This window comes from Haliotis rufescens, unplaced genomic scaffold, assembly GCF_023055435.1.
Source record: "Haliotis rufescens isolate VD_foot unplaced genomic scaffold, xgHalRufe1.0.p SCAF_26, whole genome shotgun sequence".
In the NCBI taxonomy this organism is placed as follows: Eukaryota; Metazoa; Mollusca; class Gastropoda; order Lepetellida; family Haliotidae; genus Haliotis; species Haliotis rufescens.
Window position 1 is genome coordinate 79,421 of NW_025963957.1, and position 22,601 is coordinate 102,021.

A 22,601-nucleotide genomic window follows, 5' to 3' on the forward strand; every position below is an offset into this window, starting at 1 on the left:
GTAAACACCAGAGAACAGTTATCGATTATCCGTCGAAATAGATCCCTTATTGCGTAAAAGAAAAATATAGCGCAAACAAATTATGTGGATGGATCACCGAAAATCAATGAAAACTCCATGTGTTTATCATCTATCTGTAAAGTACTGCAGTCAATACCAACTTCCTGATTTTCAGCTCGTAACTTGGGAAAAGTTTAGGACATGCATTCATCGAGTTTCCCATCCTTTATGAAAGATGACAACCGCCAGATCTATGTAAAGGGGCGTGTTCCCAGGCTGACTAGCTTTACTTACTTGAGATCGTCTGTTTTTTGGAAGTCATCACATCAGTAAAACTCCATGATACAACATGTCGTGTTTCTTTTTCAGTTTTCTACTACAAACCCATATGTACTGTTTATCGTATAGCAATGGATGTCAGCCTGAACTAGTCCTGGCGGTAAGATACTGTTAGATAATGTCTCACACACGTGCCATTACACAGCTTTTACGAAATGTACTCCCACGGGTTAGACAACACAGTGGGAGCAATGTCTGTTTCAATAAACTTGTGACTAACTGAACTGTTTTCTCCTCATTTCTTACTGTTATTTATTGTAATTTTAATATTTATTTTCTTCAATCTAGAAAGTTACCTCCCACATTCCTCATTTCATTATTATTAATCCAATGTAAGCTATGGGTGTGTCAGTGATTCACAACGTTATTCTCAAACTGAAACATATATTTTTCAATGTTTACTTCACGACATGGAATAAATTGATATAACTTGGATGTTTATGAAAATGTAGTATCTATCAACGTTAGGCTACCCTAACCAGAATCCAAGCTCTGGCGCGTCTCATTTTGAAAAAGTGTCACGACTATTCAAGTAGGTTCCCCATAATCCCCCTTATTGAAATCTGATTGCTTGGCCAATATCATGTAATCTTACCGGATGATGTAGATTTCAGCTGCAAATCCTTGCATCAGTATATTCGGTGTTTATTTCATTTGGAGGGTGAAGCGAAGATTAGCGGACACTGTCGAAAATGTCGTTCATCCTTTTCACGAAATATCACTATTATCGCACATCGGCATTAGTTTACAGCGAATGTTCATTACAGAGGTAGGGGGGGACCTTCGGAGGGTGATGGAATCTGTGAAGTGAGATATTATGTTTTTTATAGGTATATGTTTTATACTGTCATTATGTTTGAAAACAGCTTTTTCAACAGTTTATCTATTCAACACTAGAATAATAATTAAGATGTGTAATGCCGTGTTGTCTAGAATAAAAAATGTTTTGTTATCCCTTGATATTTTGTTTTCACTGTTGTAGATCGATTTTACTTAATGATATGCTTCTTAAGAATACATTTAGATTTTTAACCTGACAAAACCATTGTTGATTATTTAACAATTCAACATTAAAATAATGAATGCTATGTGTATGGCGTATTATATCTAAGCAATTTCAAACACCTCTTTGAAAGGAAGTTACTACTGCAGATAATTAATCCTGACAACTTACATGATGAAGCCAAATCGCTGGCAATGATACTTAATCCTAGCCATGCCACTGCATGCCACTGTATATATATGTATATACTGTATGCTATCATGTTAGTCTTCTGTAAAACATGCTATATCTGAAGTGTAGATCGTGAATCTTGAAACAACTTGCAACAAGTAAATTTAAGTAAATTCAATTTTCTCAGCTTCCCACAGCCTCAAATGCAAAAATGTTACATGTCAAATCCTGGAATAACCAGTAATTTCGTTGATTTATTAGCTGACCTTACATTTGTGTTTACAGAAGTATAATGTTTCTTGTCTCCCACAGGGATAAGTGTGAAGAACACCTACGACAAACTCTATCTACCACCCTCTAATTCAGTTCTCTCGTCGTCAGAAGCACGCACCCCTTCAGTGGGAGCAAACAGGATAACGACCATCAAAGGAGGAGACAACAACAGTTCTTCGTCGTTCCACTCATCGAAATCCATCAATAAATTGTAAAAAGCCTTAAAAAGGCGATTTTCGATTATGCAGAGAACAATAGCACAAGACCGTTGAAAAGAAGCTGAAATTGATATCGTTGGGAGGGATGGCGACTCAAAGAAATAGCGTATGGATGCCAAGGGGCGATGGGGTTGATAAGTATTTGTCGAGAATTTTTGTACAAATATACGCACAAAAAGAGAAAATTTGCCATGACTGGCCCAGCGTCCTAATCCACCCCCGAACACTCAGTGCCATTCTGGTCCTATTATTGCTTTAGCCCGCTACGTTCCGATAGCCCCTTGTGATAACTGGTTAAAAAAACGCGCTAGGGTCATGCCAGGGTAATTTATTCCAACAGTTCTTGTTAAGGTTAAGCATCAACATCATTTTATTTGTTCGCATAACACGATATCATAAGAGGACTTTTGTTCACAGTGTGTTTGAAATGCGGGTGGGGTGGTTGGCAATTTGGATAAGTATATCATACGCCTTTGTATATGTAAATCTGTAATATAATATAGAATTCAATCTTGTCGGTGACCTGTTTTGTCCCCTGTTAACAATATATGTTTTGGTTTGCGTTCCGAGAATTTGTTCATGTAACATGTAACAGTAAAAATGTTATGCATGTCCTCATGGCTACACAGACAAACAACATTTGGGAATAATGCAGGGTGGTTGGACGCCACTATTAGGGCATTCTGACAATATCAAGCTGGTGATAATTAATCATGGTTTCATAAACTCAAAAAAGCACCAACGATAACAAAGCAACAGAGAGTTTATAAATCATGATGTTAGGCTGCCCCCCCGACATTTGCTTGGATGTTTATTAAACAATTCGTTTCGTATATAACCTTCCTACTTCATATTTCTGTATTTGATAGATAACGGTGTTAGTATCTACATTGAAACGTCGCATTCTTTTTAATAAAGAAGCTGTATATATATCCTTAGAACTTTCTCACTTGTTCATCATTCCTATTCGTTGATGGATTGATGTGAGTAACAGTGTGGTGGTAGGTTTATAGATCTGGGATCTAGAAATGTTCGGAACAAAGTGGAAATTCACCCATTGTTGTATTCCAATTGCTTTTTTTAGTAATAAAAAATATAACATTTTTACTCTATACATTTGAACAAATTGCGATGCCATCTCAAGTCCCAATATGTTGCAATAGAGATACTCGGGTGGTCAGACTTCCTGACTTGGTTGATGCATGTCATCGTTTCCCATTTCCTTAGATCGATGCTCATGTTGTCAATCACTGGATTGTATGGTCCCTACTCGATTATTTACATACTTTTTTGAGAATTTTATAAGACTTATGTCAGCTGAAAACGAAGAAATTATAAATGGCTTAGGTAAATTTCTCTCCCAAGTCATGAACATCGAAAGGAAACAGTGTGGAACGGTAAATCATTATTAAGTCTACTCAGCATGCAAATATATATACAGGATATTTCCGATGTATTATAGGCCGGTGGCCTGAAGTACCGAATAAATTTGTCTGTCTGTCTGTCTATTTACAGACCGCCATCATATAGCTCGAATATTGCTGAGTGCGGCGTTAACCAGCAAACAAGCAGACAAACAATTGAGATACTGCTGAAATGTATTCCCGCATGCACACACGCACATACACTCATCGAGCACGCTCAAACATCACGCGCGCAAACCGCGCACGCACGTATATCACGCACGTACAAACATCAAGCACACACGCACACTCAAATCACATGCATTCACGTCATTATGCGTTATTGCAGTAATCTTAACAACAGAAGTGCAGGTCACATATTGTGTCTCATCAGAGTTTATGTCTATCAAAATGATATAGAATTAATTCCAGGTCACGATGTAGAGTTTTTTCTTAAGCGACATTTTGAGAGATTCCACCTGTTTGGTGTGTTTACTGACCCAATTCTCCCAATTCGCTGACCTCAAAAGAAATAAACAATTATCACCACACGTGTATAATGAAAATAGCTCAATGTTATTTAAAGGTTGTCGATGTTTACACTGAAAACAGCTATGTCACTTGCAGGCCTAATTCAAACAATACTGCTTTTGAAAACACGCTTATTTATTTTCCTTTTTTACCGCTGACCTCAATTTTGCATTTTCATCGTCAAGGCTCAGAACGCATTACATATTTCATAATAATCAACCACAAGATGTAGAAATTATAATGAGAAGTTGTGATATGCAACCTGTCAGCAACGAGTGTATGTCATTAACATTAGTAGAGCTTTGTTTCTGTACACCGCCTTTATTTTCTTTCGTCTAAACAAACATCCACCCTTTGAGAAAAAAAACCCACACCCTTTCTTAGGGAATGATCATTAAGTGCAATCGAGTTCGTATATATTATTTTATCGCATGTTCATTTCATATTCATAATGACGCCATACACTCCCCGCCCCGTTGTGGTGAAATTGACACATTCACATTTCAGCATTGCACGTGTCAATTTCACAAGTCCTAGTTTTTTATGTGGCCAGCGTGGATATAACTTTTCGTTTAAACGGGAAAATTGTTATTATCACTGCGTGCATGGGAACTGACAGGCCCAGAGCAATGTTTACATGTCAAGAGTAGAGGTTGATTAAAATGAAATTGAAACTTGTCATTTCAGCTTGCATACACATTACACGGGTAAATCTTATCAGTTACATCTCGCTGTGAAAGTGACATTTGCAGATGTCACTTACAGACACATACATTTCAGTCGTAACAGCTTCCAATTGTTTTTGTCGATTTCACAATCATGTACATTTCACTCCATCAAATTGACAATGTATTTCCTGGTGCAATGGACATAAACGCGTTCGTTCCTTGAAGCGTGAATACTTTATAGACATTTCAGACATCAAAAACTTGCTGAAATGACTAACATCAATCGCATGTTTATTTCACTCAATTGAACTGTGATTGTACAAAGGCAGCTCTGCCCATGAACGTAATCACTCAGACAGAGAGGAGGTCGAAAACGCCCAGGGAGTTTTTAAAGATGACGCCCCTGACATCTGCAGGTGGCCTCCGAGATTTCGAGGTCTATATTTATTCCCGAATACAGTAGTTACTCAGGTAAATGTCCCGGCCTTCAACACAGATCAGTGGTTGATAGTAAGAGCAGCCTAGCTATCGTCCTTTGTTGAATGATGCCAGGTTAAGGGTCCTCGATCAAACGATGACAAAGCAGTGGTTGATAGTTAGAGCAGCCTAGCTATTTTCCTTTGTTAAATGATGCCAGGTTAAGGGTCCTCGATCAAACGATGACAAAGCAGTGGTTGATAGTAAGAGCAGCCTAGCTATCGTCCTTTGTTGAATGATGCCAGGTTAAGGGTACTCGATCAAACGATGACAAAGCAGTGGTTGATAGTAAGAGCAGCCTAGCTATCGTCCTTTGTTGAATGATGCCAGGTTAAGGGTACTCGATCAAACGATGACCAAGCAGTGGTTGATAATGCGAGCGTACAAAGTGAGTGAGTGAGTTGGGTTTGAACCGTATTTCAACTAGATCACGATGTGACAGCCTGATGTGAACACACTAGCACGGGTATGGTGCTGCCAAACCAAGAATCATAACCTCGGCTAACCGGGAATCGAACCCAAAGATCATAGATTTCTAGTACGCCAAAGCGCAACTCTGTTCAACTCTAAGCGGCACCTTAGACCTGTGGGCCACCCTTGCCCCCTTTCCCGGCGTTCCCCGCCGTTATGTTGCTGGGATGTTGCTAGGATGTTGCTGGGATGTTGCTGACCATGGCGTAAACCGGACTGGTTACCGCTGTGGTTACTAACGGGATCGGGTGGTCAGTCTCGCTGACTTGGTTGATGCGCATCATCGTATCCCAATTGTGTGGATCGATGCCCGTGGTATCAATCACTGTATTGTCTTGTCCAGACTCGATTATTTACAGACCGCCGCCAGATAGCTGAGTGCGGCGTCAAACAAGAAACAAACAAATAAAACCCTTGTGGTAATGTTCTTCTTAATCAAATCTGTGTGGTTCCCTGGGTGAAGAGTCGGGTTCGAATTGGTCTTCATCAACCCATGCATGTCATCGTATCCCCACTGTGTACATTGATGTTCATGATGTCCATCAATGGATTGTTTGGTGCAGACCCGTTATGGCTGAGTGCGACGTTAGAAAAGACACATAAATTACAATATTGTTATTTAATACCATTATTTTGCGAATACAATGTGTTATTTCTGAATTACAGATAGAATACGTCGGACTGTAGAATTGTTAACTACACAACCCAATGGTCGATAGTATGATCACCGATTCACTCCGTCGCGGAACGTTGACCGGAAGTTCATATTTTGCAGGGGCGGTTGGATAGCCTAGTGGTTGAGGCGTTCGCTCGTCACGCCGAAGACCCGGGTTCCATTCCCGACATGGGTACGGTGTGTGATCCCAATTTCTTGTGTTCCCCGCCGTGATATTGCTAGAATTTTGCTTAAAGCGGCGTAAAACCATACTCACTCACTCACATTTTGCATATTTGCTGGCATCGGTTTCATACTTATAAACCAGTTATAATTCACAAAACTTCGCTCCTATAGAGTTATATGGCTCTTTTGATAACTCTCCAAGCATCCTCTAATCCTTATCATCCTTACCGTGTAAAAATGAACACGACAATATTAATATATTATATTATTTATGAAATCACTTGTCATTGAAATTTCCAGGCAATATATTCACATAGTTATCAACACTCCACCCAGGTATCGGTGGTAGTTCAATTGTGTATTGTGGACAACAAAAACACTCGCACCTTCAACATACTGACTACGGTACAAGCTTGACCCCATGAGGTCACGCGACCATGTAAGTAGATGGGCGTATGGTAGCGTTTGATCAAACAAGATGTCGTGGTGCTTGTTTAATTCACAGACAGACATCTTTTAATCTAGTACCCTTTAATTATCAAACGGGTGAGCAATCGATTGATCGACTAGGGCATTTACTTTCATTGTCTTTTATAAACACGAACTGACCTTTTAAACGATTGAAGCGTGCGCCTTGTGATCCTGACAATTCGATTTACTTACGCGCTTTGATCGACGGTGAAAGAATTACAATTGTTGGTTTGAAGGTAAAATTAACTAAACATGTTGTGCTTTGAAGAAATATTTTGTTTTATTTTGCCACATCAAGACGTCTGTGATGACGAAACGTTTAGATAAGTAATAAATTAATCTAACAATAACCCAAAATATAACTTGTGGGTTTTAAAACACGATTTGTTGTTACATGAAGATTATGCCAGACATTGTCGGACAATATAGCTGTTCGCCTTGTACGTGTACGTGAATGACTTATAATTATACGTTAATATATATTTGTATGTTAATAAATTATAGGTAAGGCGCCCTTTAAATTAACGTGCATCTTAAATTATCACTTGGTTTAGACATAGCCGTTGTAAACGCACGAGTATGCGTGACGGTGGGGTAGCCCAGTGGTTAAAGCGTTCACTCGTCACGCCGAAGACACAGGTTCGATTCCCGACATGGGTACAATATGTGAAGGTCTTTTCTGGTGTCCCCCGCCGGGATACTGCCGTAAAACAACAAGTATATATGCAATTGTGTTTCCTTGTGTGAATGGACATGCGTGATTTTATTTTTGTACTTAGTCGTCCTTTGACCTCTAGTCTTTCTATTACAGTGCGCTTCCGCGTCAGCGTGGGTTTGCATTAACGGTCTTCTTGCACGTGCATGAAAGGGTTCTTTGTACCGTTTTACATAACCATACTTTATAGAGATAAATATATCTCTCCATTATCTTTCAGATTTAATATTATCGCTAGTTTCTGTTTTCTTAGTTTACTGATCAATCAACGATTACAAACAAACTTTCAAAACTTGTTTTTATCACAACCCTGTAAAAATGTTACGCGATAAATCAAGTAAATATGTACACACTGGCATTTCAAGACAATTATCCCATTACTCACGAGAGTCCTTTTATCATAATTCAAACACCCTAATCTATTTTCGCAGCTTTTGAATCACAAATTTCCAAAGAAAAAACTCCCTGCCCTTTATGCTCTGGTGCTTGTTTCAAAACGCCAAAACGCACTCAGGACGGGACAACTTCTATTTATACTTCTTGTCAAAGTTGGATGCACTGCTGAATAAACACGGAAATGTACAACGTTTGTACTTAAAGGACCCTCCCCGGTGACTTTATACCCCACCCCCACCCCCTATCCCAGCCCCCACCCCCTTTTCCAGACCTACAACAAAGCAAGCGGGTTGCCACATGTCCGCCTCGATGCCCTTGTCTCTTGTTTACCTTGTTCCTTCTAGATATTTTCCCCCGATCAAAGTATTTCTCCGCGACCTTATCGCAAGAAGCGACCAGGGATACGCGAAAATGTCGCGCCCTTAGACAACCTTCTATTGGGCCAAATCTTCATCAGGCACTTGTTTTTAATGTTGAAGTCTTTGATGATATTAATCGACGTCTTGAAGTCATTAACGATGGACACGAAGGAGATTCCATGTCTTTGAACCCCAGTCCCAAAGGTACGGTAAAATGTTTAGGGTCACGTCAGGTCAGGGGTAAAGGACAGAGTCAATTTCGTTTTTTCTTCAAAGTTGCTTACGTACGGCTTAAACGATTATACTGGATGCCGCGTACGAATTTTTAATTTTACTCAGCTTTGGGTGTAACAGCTTCAAGAGACCATCAATGTTAGTTTGTAATGGTCTATGTTTGTTAGGCATGAAAGTAATACATGTAACATTCAAATAAAACAAAACAAACAAACACTCCTCGGGGATTACAATAGGATTCTTGATAACTGAATGTTTGCTATATGCGACTTGACAACATCTATTGGTTCCATCTTCAAAATAATTAACATCAGTTCTATATTCAAAATAAATAACAATATTCAAAATAATTAACATCAGTTTCATTTTCAAAATAATTAACATCAGTTCCGTCTTAACAATTATTAACATCAGTTCCATCAAAATAATTAACATCAGTTTCAAATTCAAAAAAATTAACATCAGTTCCATCTTCACAATTATTAACACCAGTTCCATGAAAATACTTAACATCAGTTTCATATGCAAAATAATTAACATCAGTTCCATATTCAAAATAATTAACATCAGTTCCATGAAAAATACTTAACATCAGTTTCATATGCAAAATAATTAACATCAGTTCCATCTTCACAATAATTCACATCAGTTCCATATTCAAAATAATTAACATCAGTTCCATATTCAAAATAATTAACATCAGTTCCATCTTCACAATAATTAACATCAGTTCCATATTCAAAATAATTAACATCAGTTCCATCTTCACAATTATTAACATCAGTTCACCTGAAAAACGGGTACATAATGGTACATGTCAAAATAGGGAATTGCATAAGAGAACAAGATAATAATCATCAATTCCATGTTCAACGTATTCACCACCTGTTCCACATACACCATTCAATATCATAAGCACATATTCAACGCAAATATCACCATTTTAATTTTAACATTATCCAGGGACATTGGTGGTCCAGTCGTCTCGGGGGCTGTGCAGAGTTGCGTCGCTAAGGACTGCCAGAAATCTATGATCTTGGGTTCGAATCCCGATTCGCCTTGATTATGATCCTAGGTTTGTCAGCACCATACCCATGCTGGTGGGTTTCACCAAACTGGTAAACGGTAAGGCCTGCATCAGTTCGAAATTTTGCCTCACATCAATTTGACACGCCCTTATATAACTGTAATAATGTTAAAAGCGGCGTTAGATTAACCCCACTTACTCACATAATCCTCATTAGTTCTGTATTCAAAATAATAATAATCAGCTTCATAGCAACATAATCCTCATCAGTCCATACCATAATAATCATATAATCATATTTTACAGATTAAAATATTTCAATTTCAATGCAGCAAATAGGTTTGGGGGATTCTGGTACAGCACATCATTAGCTCTGGGCCCTTGTCCCCTGCACGCAGCCCAGACAGCGCTGCCTGGTTGAACTCACGAGAATATTTCGAAGAGTGTGACGACTCCCGAAAACTGCAGCCTTCTGCATTACCCATACTGTCAGAAATACCACGTTATAAATGGTAAATCATTGAAGCAGAGTTTATTATTATTATTATTATTTACTCTTTTGTTCGGGTAATCAAACCATGATGATAAATCAAAATTAACAATTCGGGAATGCGAATAAAAATATAGGTCCCCAGGAACCCATGCTTGTTGTAAGAGGTGACTATGCTTGTCGTAAAAGGTGACTATGCATGTCGTAAAAGGTGACTATGCTTGTCGTAAAAGGTGACTATGCTTGCCGTAAAAGGTGACTATGCTTGTCGTAAAAGGCGACTAACGGGATCGGCTGGTCAGGCTCGCTGACTTGGTTGACGCATGTCATCGTATCCCAAATGCGTGGATCGATGCTCATGATGTCAATCACTGAATTGTCTGGTCAAGATTCGATCTTTTCGTCATATAGCATATATTACTGAGTGCAGCGTTAATCAAACAAACAAACAAAATCCAAATTAAATGTCCTATCAAACCCAGACCAACGCCTGGCTGCTACGACAGTCGTTTCCTCTCTGTAAACCTCAGTATGTATACGTCCTCGGATACTTCAGGCGCTTCCCATTTGTTTGCATGGCCGCCCCTTTAGGAGTATATCATTAAGACGAGGAGAATGACTCATCCCCGAACCCGAATGGTGCTCCTCGCAGCGCGTTCATTCATCAAGTGCACGTCAGTCAAATGAGGACGCCGGCGTGTGGAGCTTGACATGGGTGGACATTTAGTAGAAAAAATGAGGTCCTAATATGATCTCTTACCGCTGTTGGCAGGATCCCCGTGACCTCATATGTTGGTTTCTACCGACAAAATGTCACACCTCAAGCGGACAAGCCCATGTTCCTCTCGGTAGTGCACCTACCTAAGGGCTTAGAATATTTGATCAAAGTCTTTATTTATCGAAAGAAAAACACGTGGACATCTAAATGAGATTTATCAGTGGCAGAGTCTGTTCGGAGTTCGCCACTTGAACTTGTTTACGTTAGTTGTCCAGACTTTCAATATCTTATAAACAGTTCAGGGATTATATTTGTTGAACAAACTGTCAAACAGCTGATTTATAGAACACTTGTCTGAAAGAAATTATTATTTTTCGGCTTACTTATTTCAAGAATTTTAGTCAGTGACCTCGTTCGTGTCTAACTGCCTACAAGGCGACTACTTTAATTATAAAATGCACAACGCGATCCCATAACATTGTTTCCCTGTTTAGAAAATAGTGTGATGGGTTTCACCTGTATGAAATGAACAACATATGTGCATTTCACTTGTCAATTTCAGAGTTCTGTTGGTACTCACAATTTTACTCTTATTTCATTCAAGACATATCACTCATCATTTTCATTCACGTTTCTAAACATTTGATATTAATTACAGATACCGGTGGTATATTTCCCTGCAACCGGAAGCGATAACCACCTGGCGAGGTTGTCGATTTCAGACTGCGCGATGTCGATTTCCAGAGCAAGGTTGTGTTTATCAGGAAACTTCTGCAATCGTTTTGGGAAATTTGGAAACTAATATCTCCTGTTGTATGTAGTACACTGATTACCAACAGATCCCGTGCGCGTGTGACTTTGCGAGGTGTTAATTAATGACATCCATGCACGTGCAACGGAAGACCCCCTGCAGTGGCGCTGTCCTGTGATTGGTTGGGATGGTCACGCTGGAGGAGATGTGATGGACGTCACAGGCACGAGGTGGCGTGATCTTGTTCATATCCGTCAATCATCGGTTTCCGCTTTAAGCAAATGTAACCCAAACACAATTTTGTGTCATTTTGTGAACGTTTATCAGCGCTGACAACAGGATGTCATTTTCTTCATACATCTGTTCGAGTATAACAATTTGCACATTTCACCATCTCTTTATTTCACTAATGATGATGTACAAAATGGACACAGTTTATGGATCACAACTTCTTTATTTACTGTAAAGACGTTGTTATCCATAAGTTGTGTCTACTGTGTCACCCTTCTCTCTCATCCGTGAAGATCCGGGGTAGAATAGGTCTTCAGCATCCCAAGATGGGAGGCGACTATGTTTGTCGTTAAGGCGACTAACGGGATCAGGTGGTCAGGCTCGCTGACTTGGTTGATGCATGTCATCGATCCCACATTGCGAAGATCGATGCTCATGATATCAGTCACTGGATTGTCTGGTCCAGACTCGATTATTTACAGATTCATATAGCTGGAATATTGCTGATTGCGGCGTTAAGCAACGAACCAACCTACCGTCAACTTCTCAGTAATGCATATCAAACAATTCAATGATCATGTAATGTAGAGGTTTTGATGATCCGAATCCCATTTTTCAGGTGTATCAGGTAATTTATTGGGGGGGGGGGGGGGGGGGGGGTCGGGAAGCTTTGTAGCGTTCTCTCGTCACGCCGAAGACATGGGTACAACGTGTGAAGTCCATTTTTGGTGTCCCCCGCCGTGAGATTACTGGAATATTGCTAAAAGCGGCGTAAAACCATCCTCACTCACTAGCTATTCACGGAACACGAATTAATAATTCACTGTTCGGCTACAGTAAACATTTGTTTTACCAACACATATGATACATTTCATTCTCTTTAAGCTCTTAATAACTGCCCCAAAGTAGTTTAAATACATATTTTCTAGAAACATTGATGAAGTATTTTTCAGGAATGTATTACGCCATTTCAACATCCAACTACCTTACGAGGAACGACAGAAAAGATACCACTAGGTGGGTTGGGTTTAAAGTCACTATGAACACATTTCAGTTATATCAGGGGAATGGATGGCCCAGCTCTCGAAGCCGCCTCTGATGCACTTAGCTGTGCAGAGCCGCGACTCTTTAGCGTCCCATACGCCACGGACCTATATAACAAGTCCGTGCATATACTAGACTAAAATCTAGTCTCTGAAATGAACATATCGTACATAAAAAACCAGTTGTTTAGTTATCTTAATAAAAATATAATAAAAAGGAGCCCAGTGACTCTCTTCATTTTCAGATACTGATACTGCAGTGATCTAGACTTGCCAAACATTATAGACTTGCATGGGCTGTATGTGATATATATTTGTATCAGGGTCTGTAAGACAGACTATGCATATACCTTTGATAGAGATTCGGATCCCAGATCCGCCCTGATGATATTGCCAGGTTTTCAGCACTATATCCGTGCTCCGGGCTTTCCCCAGTGAACGCCACCTGCATGACTCCGGGCTCTCTACTCGGCTGAGGGACAGTACCACGAGCAGTGAGCTGCCGCATCTCGGGATTCTTCGTACCCTAAAACACAATGTGTAATTCACTCAATGCTATTTCGTACATGTTCTCAGATGATTCTTTAAAATATATAAAATACTTTTGAACTGAATTGAACAATTCAAGTTACAGCCTTTGGTCACTGACCCTCTGTTAAAAGGCCCGATCACTCTCGGCCTCACAGAGTATAACAGTGTTGTTAAAAGACCTCAGTGAGAGTACAAAAGTGTTTTTGAAAGGTCTCACTGAGAGTACAACAGTGCTGTTAAAAGACCTCAGTGAGAACAACACTACTGTTACAGAACCTCCTTGAGAGTACAACAGTGTTGTTACATGGCCCCCTGAAAATATCACATTGTTGTTAAAATGTCTCACTGAGAGTACGACAGTGTTGTTGAAAGGCCTCACTGAGAGTACAACAGTGTTGTTGAAAGGCCTCACTGAGAGTACAACAGTGTTGTTAAAAGACCTCACTGAGAGTACAACAGTGTTGTTAAAAGGCCTCACTGAGAGTATAACAGTGTTGTTACATGGCCCCCTGAAAATATCACATTGTTGTTAAAATGCCTCACTGAGAGTACAACAGTGTTGTTGAAAGGCCTCACTGAGAGTACAACAGTGTTGTTAAACGACCTCACTGAGAGTACAACAGTGTTGTTAAAAGGCCTCACTGAGAGTACAACAGTGCTGTTAAAAGGCCTCACTGAGAGTATAACAGTGTTGTTAAAAGGCCTCACTGAGAGTACAACATTGTTGTTAGAAGGTCTCACTGAGAGTACAACAGTGTTGTTTAAAGGCCTCACTGAGAGTACACCATTGTTGTTAAAAGGCCTCACTGAGAGTACAACAGTGTTGTTAAAAGGCCTCATTGAGGGTACAACAATGCTGTTAAAAGGCCTCAATGAGAGTATAACAGTGTTGTTAAAAAGCCTCACTGAGAGTACAACAGTGTTGTTGAAAGGCCTCACTGAGAGTACAACAGTGTTGTTAAAAGGCCTCACTAAGAGTACAACAATGCTGTTAAAAGGCCTCACTGAGAGTACAACAGTGTTGTTAAAAGGCCTCACTGAGAGTACAACAATGCTGTTAAAAGGCCTCACTGAGAGTACAACAGTGTTGTTTAAAGGCCTAACTGAGCGTACAGAAGTGTTGTTTAAAGGCCTCACTGAGAGTACAACAGTGTTGTTAAAAGGCCTCACTGAGAGTACAACCGTGTCGTTAAAAGGCCTCACTGAGAGTACAACAGTGTTGTTAAAAGGCCTCACTGAGAGTACAACAAGGTTGTTTAAAGGCCTCACTGAGAGTACAACATGGTTGTTTAAAGGCCTCACTGAGTGTACAACATTGTTGTTAAAAGCTCTCACTGAGAGTTCAACAATGCCGTTAAAAGGCCTCACTGAGAGTACAACAGTGTTGTTGAAAGGCCTCACTGAGAGTACAACTGTGTTGTTTAAAGGCCTCACTGAGAGCACAACATTGTTCTTAAAAGGTCTCACTGAGAGTACAACAGTGTTGTTTAAAGGCCTCATTGAGAGTACACTATTGTTGTTAAAAGGCATCACTGAGAGTACAACAATGCTGTTAAAAGGCATCACTGAGAGTACAACAGTGTTGTTTAAAGGCCTAACTGAGCGTACAGCAGTGTTGTTAAAAGGCCTCATTGAGAGTACAACCGTGTCGTTAAAAGGCCTCACTGAGGGTACAACAGTGTTGTTAAAAGGTCTCACTGAGAGTACAACAGTGTTGTTTAAAGGCCTCACTGAGAGTACACTATTGTTGTTAAAAGGCCTCACTGAGAGTACAACAATGCTGTTAAAAGGCCTCACTGAGAGTACAACCGTGTCGTTAAAAGGCCTCACTCAGGGGACAACAGTGTTGTTAAAAGGCCTCACTGAGAGTAACAACAGTTTGGTTGTAATGTATCCCGAAAGTACAACCGTGTTGTTACAAGATCTCACTGAAAGTACATCAGAGTTGTTACAAGGCATTACTAGTAATGTTGTTTAAGGGAGTGCTGTCTAAGATTGCAAATGCTTAAATCCAAAAACCACACTGCATCAAACTTTAACATATCCCATATTTGGAAACCTAGATCTTCCCTTATGCGAACTGAATATGGGCTGAGAATAACAGTGTATATAACACGTCTATAGCTTTATGTTCTGTACCTTCAAGGAGGGGAAAGTGGTGTTTATATCACGTTCATGTCGTCCTGGCAGGCTCTTAACTTGTTGCGTCATCAGGACCCCCCGCGAAGCCTCTTGACTGGTGAAGTTGTTGCAAAACTGACGACATAACGCATGGTGATATTAAACTAGGTACAATTTATTAACATCGTGTTGATGTCGTGTTTCAGTTTCTGCCACCCATGACACAAGACAATATACCTAGCAGGCACATTACATTGTTTTATTGTTGAAATTTGGTTGATCTGAGGTTGATACGTTGAAACATATTTGATCAACATTATTTCAACATTGACCTGTCGACATTTGAAAATATGTTATAATGATACATTGTTTTCAACGTTGATTCAATATTGGCCTTTCGATATTTGAAAATATGCTGAAATCTGACATTGTTTTCAACATTGATTAAGCATTGGCCTTTCTATATTGAAAATATGATGAAATAGGACATTGTTTTCAACAATGATTCAACACCGACCTATCGATATTGAGAATATGTTTAAATGGGAAATTGTTTCAACATTGAAACGTAATCTAAAATATAACATTCCAGAAACACAAACTCAGCGAATTTTGTTAGAAGAAAAATTTCATTTTGATGATAGTTGGAATCAATGTATTTATCTGCTCTAGACTCCACGTGTTTTTATACCAACCGCTACGCTATAATTTTTATACATTTCCTTCATATATATATATATATATATATATATATATATATATATATATATATATATATATATATATATATATATATATATATATATATAATATTGAAAAATATATTTTGACGAAACTGCCAGGACATCTCGCATTTAATGGGGCATTGTAGTTAATATCGGTTATAATATTATTTATAAGTTAGGTTAATTGATCGTTATCGCTCTTAGGGCAACATTTTTAAAATCAATTAAAATGTCAGCTAATTATAATATTTTAATATGTCAAGTACAGTCTCTTTGGTATCACGGATAAAACACTTGGACTGAGTTATCAAACATGTAGCAGTTCTGTGGTTCAGGGTTGCGGCCAAATATTTTTGCACCTTTTTTTTATAAAAGCTACATCCTGGCATCTGATCACATGATCAGAATGACATGTTGACCAGGGATCACGGTTTACTTCTCATGGCGGAACACAGTTGTGAATTGTAGTCTTTACATTTATAACGGTTCTATGTACACATGTTCTCAAACATAACATATTTGATTGAAACGAAAAGTGGAAATAAACTTTCAGTAGAGTATCAGTAAACAGTGGTTATCTTTATGTGTTATGAGACCGTTTCTTTCTTCTTTCAGTTGGGCGACAGGACGAGGAGAGCATGAGGCTGATGAACCAAGGGTATAATGCAGAGTGATGGTGTAAATGTCATGTTCAGATACCGATTCTTAATTCGGTGCGTTAAGAACTGACATTAGTTTCTCGTCATCAGGAGACCCTTTGAGGGATGTGCCAAAAGACTAATCATCGATGTGCCAAAAGACTAATCATCGATGTGCCAAAAGACTAATCATCGATGTGCCAAAAGACTAATCATCGATGTGCCGAAGATTAATCATCGATGTGCCAAAAGACTAATCATCGATGTGCCGAAGATTAATCATCGATGTGCCAAAAGACTAATCATCGATGTGCCGAAGATTAATCATCGATGTGCCAAAAGACTAATCATCGATGTGCCAAAGACTAATCATCGATGTGCAAAAAGACTAATCATCGAGGTGCCAAAAGACTAATCATCGATGTGCCAAAGGACTAATCATCGATGTGCCAAAAGACTAATCATCGATGCGCCAAAGGCTAATCATCGATGTGCCAAAAGACTAATCATCGATGTTCCAAAAGACTAATCATCGATGTGCCAAAGACTAATCGTCGATGTGCCAAAAGACTAATCATCGATGTGCTAAAGACTAATCATCGATGTGCCAAAAGACTAATCATCGATGTGCCGAAGATTAATCATCGATGTGCCAAAAGACTAATCATCGATGTGCCAAAGACTAATAATCATCGATGTGCCAAAAGACTAATCATCGATTACCAAAAGACTAATCATCGATGTGCCAAAAGGCTATTCATCGATGTGCCAAAGACTAATCATCGATGTGCCAAAGACAATGTGCTTTCAAGATGGTGGTCATACTAGCACCCAAACAAGAGTTTGAGAGTCCATTTCAACCAATACCCAATCGCAATTCATCATTGATATCTGATATTACTTCAACGTTGATATTTCAACTTTCAAATCCAACCAGAAATCAATGTCATCTCTGGGTTGAAGCACGACATTGTTTCAATATCTGATATTGATTCGATGTCGACATTTCAACATCATCACAACTCTCAATTCCAACCAAAGACCAATGTCATATCAACGTAAAGGCGCAACATTATTTCAACCTCAGTATTCAATATCGACGTCTGATAAAAAAACAAAACAAGAGACATAAACGTATGTGGCCTGGAGACGACGGCTTTATCTAGAACCAAAATATAACGATAAAAATTGTCAAAGTAGATTAAAACTGTGTAAATGATGAAACAAACGCTTGAATTGGCCCCTATTACAAAGGGCTGCTTGTACTAGTCCGGAATGATGCCGATTTATAGTGCTAGCACTCTGAGATAGCATATGCCGCAGTTTAACTTCGAGCCGACCAGTCCTTCTTTTAGACCCTGAATGCGGAGCGCCAGACAGGGTAACAACAAGTACCATATTTTAACGTCTTTTGGTATCACGCTCTCCGGGCGGACGCGCTACCATTAGACCACGGAGGCGGTCCAGTATCTATCAACTAGATATTTTGATAATCAGAAAAACGATGGGTAAGGAGAAGTAGCTGGAAAGCGCAACAGTAGCAATTTAAATGTTACTTAGTGTCAAATAAGATGTTAATGTTATGAATAATAGGAAAGAAATAGCATTAGCAAAGCGACTACAATGAATGTAATTGAGAATCGATAGAGACAGTGCAAGTAGGGTTACTGTCAGGAATGAGATGGAAATATCAACACGTACGTTGTACCCATGTCACAGTGAAATGACAAGCAGTGAAAGTCAATATCTGATGCTGCCACCCCGTACACCAATCCTATTTCATCATGCTCAAAATCTGACGCCTGATGCACAACTGAGGGATGTGTTGCAGTTCCCGATGCCATGCCTGGGTCAATTCTTGGAGATCTGTACTGGAGGGTCCCTGACTCTAGAGAACCCGACATCCGTAGTGATCCCATAAATGCCCGATTTGGATTCAGCTCTGGGCTTCGTTCTTCGTTCGTTGTTCTGGAGATGGTCTGTCACAGCTCGTGCTCGGTGGGGTGGGACATTGTCGTCCATGAGACAGGACGTGTGGCAAGTGCGTGGTTATCGAAACGAGGCGCAACAAAACCGTCCAATATGGTATCCTGGTATTTTTGTCCATTTAATGTCCTATGAACTCTCACCAAATCAAGTTTACAATAAAAGGAACATAATCCCCATACCATCACTGAACCGCCACCACCTGTCTGTGTTTTCTGGATTTTGCGCTTCTGATAAGATGCGCCTCTTTGCCTCTTTTCCTCCCTCCATCGGTGTGGTGCAACCAATCAGGTCCCGCATATGTTTGGGATAGAAGAGTGGACGTCTTATTAGTCTTCTGGCTCTAAATCCTGCTTCAATTAGTCGACGCCTGGTGGAACCAAGGGACACTCTGTTGTGGGTATGCAAGTGATGACGAAGTGCAAATTGAAGTTGGCAGCCGTTTTCCATGGCGCACAAGGTCCATGTGCTCTCTGACACTGGTCTTCCGTGGACGTCCTGATCTCGACAACAAGTCCCTCACATGTCCAGTCAGTTTGTGTTTTCTAATGAGTCGACTGATTACGGTATGATTAATGTTCAACATGGTGACAATAGCCCGACATGACATGCCAGTTTAGTGCATGCCTATGATTTGGCATCTTTGGTTTTCTGGGATAATACGCTAAAGTATTTCAGTTACAATCTTTCCAAAGACAAACTTTTAAATTTGTAGAACTTTCATTCAAAATAAATAGCAGTAAAGACGCATGAACTCTCTGCCATCAAACATGAATTTCTCTATAGAGACCCCTTACGTGTGCATACGGCTCGCATCACACCCTCAATGTTGGGCGATTAAGGTGACTAACATTATACAGGCCGATTATGTGCCAATGCACAGTATACGCTTTGAATTTCTCTACATTAAACATGAACTCTTCCAATTTGGTTGTGCGATACTTTTGACGAGGTGTATATAATATATAAACGACCAATCTAAATTCCAAAACAAAATCAAATGTAAAACCAAACTATCATTGCCAACATACTATTATCTATGTGTAAAGAAAGTCGCGAAATATCACCACGGGACTCTTAACAACGCCGAGTATACAAGGGATTGCTGAAAAGATTTGAGCCTAACTAAATGTATGACCTACAGCATTGATGGAGTTTGTTACTAATTATTTTTCAAAGTGCTCCCCTCTGAGATTCACACACATCTGCCAATGATGCAGGAGTGCCAGGATCCCTCCTGCTGAAGAAGGCTTCCTCCTTGTTGTTTAAAACGTCCTCCACGGCAGAAGTGACGCCATCACCCTTGATAACCATCCGCTGGGCAGATAAGTATAATATTGCCCTTAACCTTCGGGAGGTAGTCCTTTGGAATCCCAGAAAACCGAAGCCACCACCTAGCCAGCTGATGGAACAGACTTTGCCTCCTTCTTCGGAAGAGAGGTTAGATGTTTCCACAGTTTTGATATTTAGTCTCTGCCTGATAGAAGTGAAACCGAGACTAATTATCACAAATGGCTCAACAAATCAGTTGGTTCTGCCTCAAAACGAAGTCAAATTTTACAAGAGAACTTTGAGCGTCAGAAGTCCTGGAGCCCAGCGTACTGAAACTTTTGTCTTGCCCAGTTCATTCATCAAAACTATCTCAACTCTCTCATTAAAGTTGCTGTGGTGAGTCGCCGATCATCCACAATCATGTCCGTTTTAAATCAACATTTTCCTTGGTGGTGGGAGTCGAATGTCTTCCTGATTCGGATCATCTTCAGGACTTGCTCTTGCCTTTTTGAAATCATCTGGCCACCTCGTTACAGCGATAAAGGAAGAGCATCATCCCCTGAAGTTGACACCATGTCCGCAAGGACGCCTTGGAGTGAGCTGTTTCAGTTGCTGATACTTGATGAGCTAATTTTGTCCATTTTTAACCAACAGCGAAGATCTAATCACTTTCATGCCTGCAGAAATAAGCTGCCTGGTGTATGTGGTTCATGGTGTACTCTACTTCCTTGGTAGTATGGCTCAAAACCTTTCATACACCCCTCGTATATTCCTTTTTCACGTTGAAGCCTACCTACATGTATATTGGACCCGTGAAGCTCAGGGGAAGAATAGGTCTTCAGTAACCCATTCTTGCTGTAAAAGGTGTCTATGCTTGTCGTAAGAGGCGACTAACGGGATCGGGTGGTCAGGCTCGCTGACGTGGTTGATGCATGTCATCGTATCCCAATTGAGTGGATCGATGCGCATGATGTCAATCACTGGATTGTCTGGTCCAGACTTGATTATTTACAGACCGCCGTCATATAGCTGTAATATTGCTGAATGCGGCGTTAAACAACAAACAAAACAAATACATGTGTATTGTCAACGATGCATGGTTTGCACGTGCAGTAAATTATTATTGAGACTGATGTTATGCAACGTTAAACTCAAAGATTTCAGTTTTTTCTATCGATTCATCCATTCGATCACTGACATTTTGCAAGTCTGTCTCATAATCCCTGAACCAGACTATTCTGCCTTCCGGCCAGCCCTAACTTTAATGCTAAAGCTCGAAATGAATAAAGTCTAGATTTTCCACATATTCAGGTTCTGAATCTCACAACTCACCGAGGCTCCTTTTAAAAATAAATTTCTGTTTCAAAATTATGTTTTCAGAGACTAAGGGTTACTCATATTAATTATAATTATTTTTTCATAAATAATAAATGAGGCATATTTTATATTTCATGTCTTAAAACCTATTTCTTGTAAGACAGATATGTGAACATATATACATCTTACCGTAACCAACATAGAATATAGGTCAGATCACTTTAATCCTGCTCTGCACATGCGCGTTAAGGCTTAAAAACGTCATGCAACGCTCCCATTGCTTAAGGCAATAAAATGACTTTATTTGAAACCTTTACTGAAACTCGAATGCGATGATAGTGTCATTTTAGACAATTAGGGAAAATTTAATGACATCAATAACAATTTAAATACAAATAAGAAAATTCATTATCTCATTCCACAACCACCAGAAAATATAAATAAATAAACAAATGCAATTGTACTAATGTTCCCTTTTGCATCGACAAAGGTCAAACCGTTCATCAGCACTTCGTAACGTTTGGCTAGACGACAGACGCGAGATTTTGAAATGATTGCTTTGAATTATGCGTATTTCTGACAACATTACCCCAAGATAATACTGGCCACATGACAGCCGCTGAAATATACACGGATAGTTTATAACCTTGAGTGAAATTAGTTGTATGCGGTAAAATCCCGCTTATCACAAAACCCGTCAAGGATGTGACACTTGCATACGGCTCGCATGACTCCGAGGTTGATTAATGGACCCAACCTAGCAATGACATCCCCGTACTCCGCGGGCGTATACACACGTACGTACCCCAAGTACGGTTGATGTCATAATACGGATACCGTCTTACAGAATTTAACACTGCTTAACAAATCTTTGAATTCAAAAATGTTTCCGCTCTTTTTACTACTTCTCGCATGTTTAACTATTTGTCTCACAGAGCTCGAGTGAGTGGGTGAGTATGGTTTTACGCCGCTTTTAGCAATATTCCAGCAATATCACGGCGGGGGACACCAGAAATGGGCTTCACACATTGTACCCATGTCGGGAATCGAACCCGGGTCTTCGGCATGACGAGCGAACGCTTTAACCACTAGGCTACCCGACTGACCCTCACAGAGCTCGAACTTGACAAGGGTAATTTAAAATCAAACAAATCACTGGTTACAAGTTATTTTTTTCAACG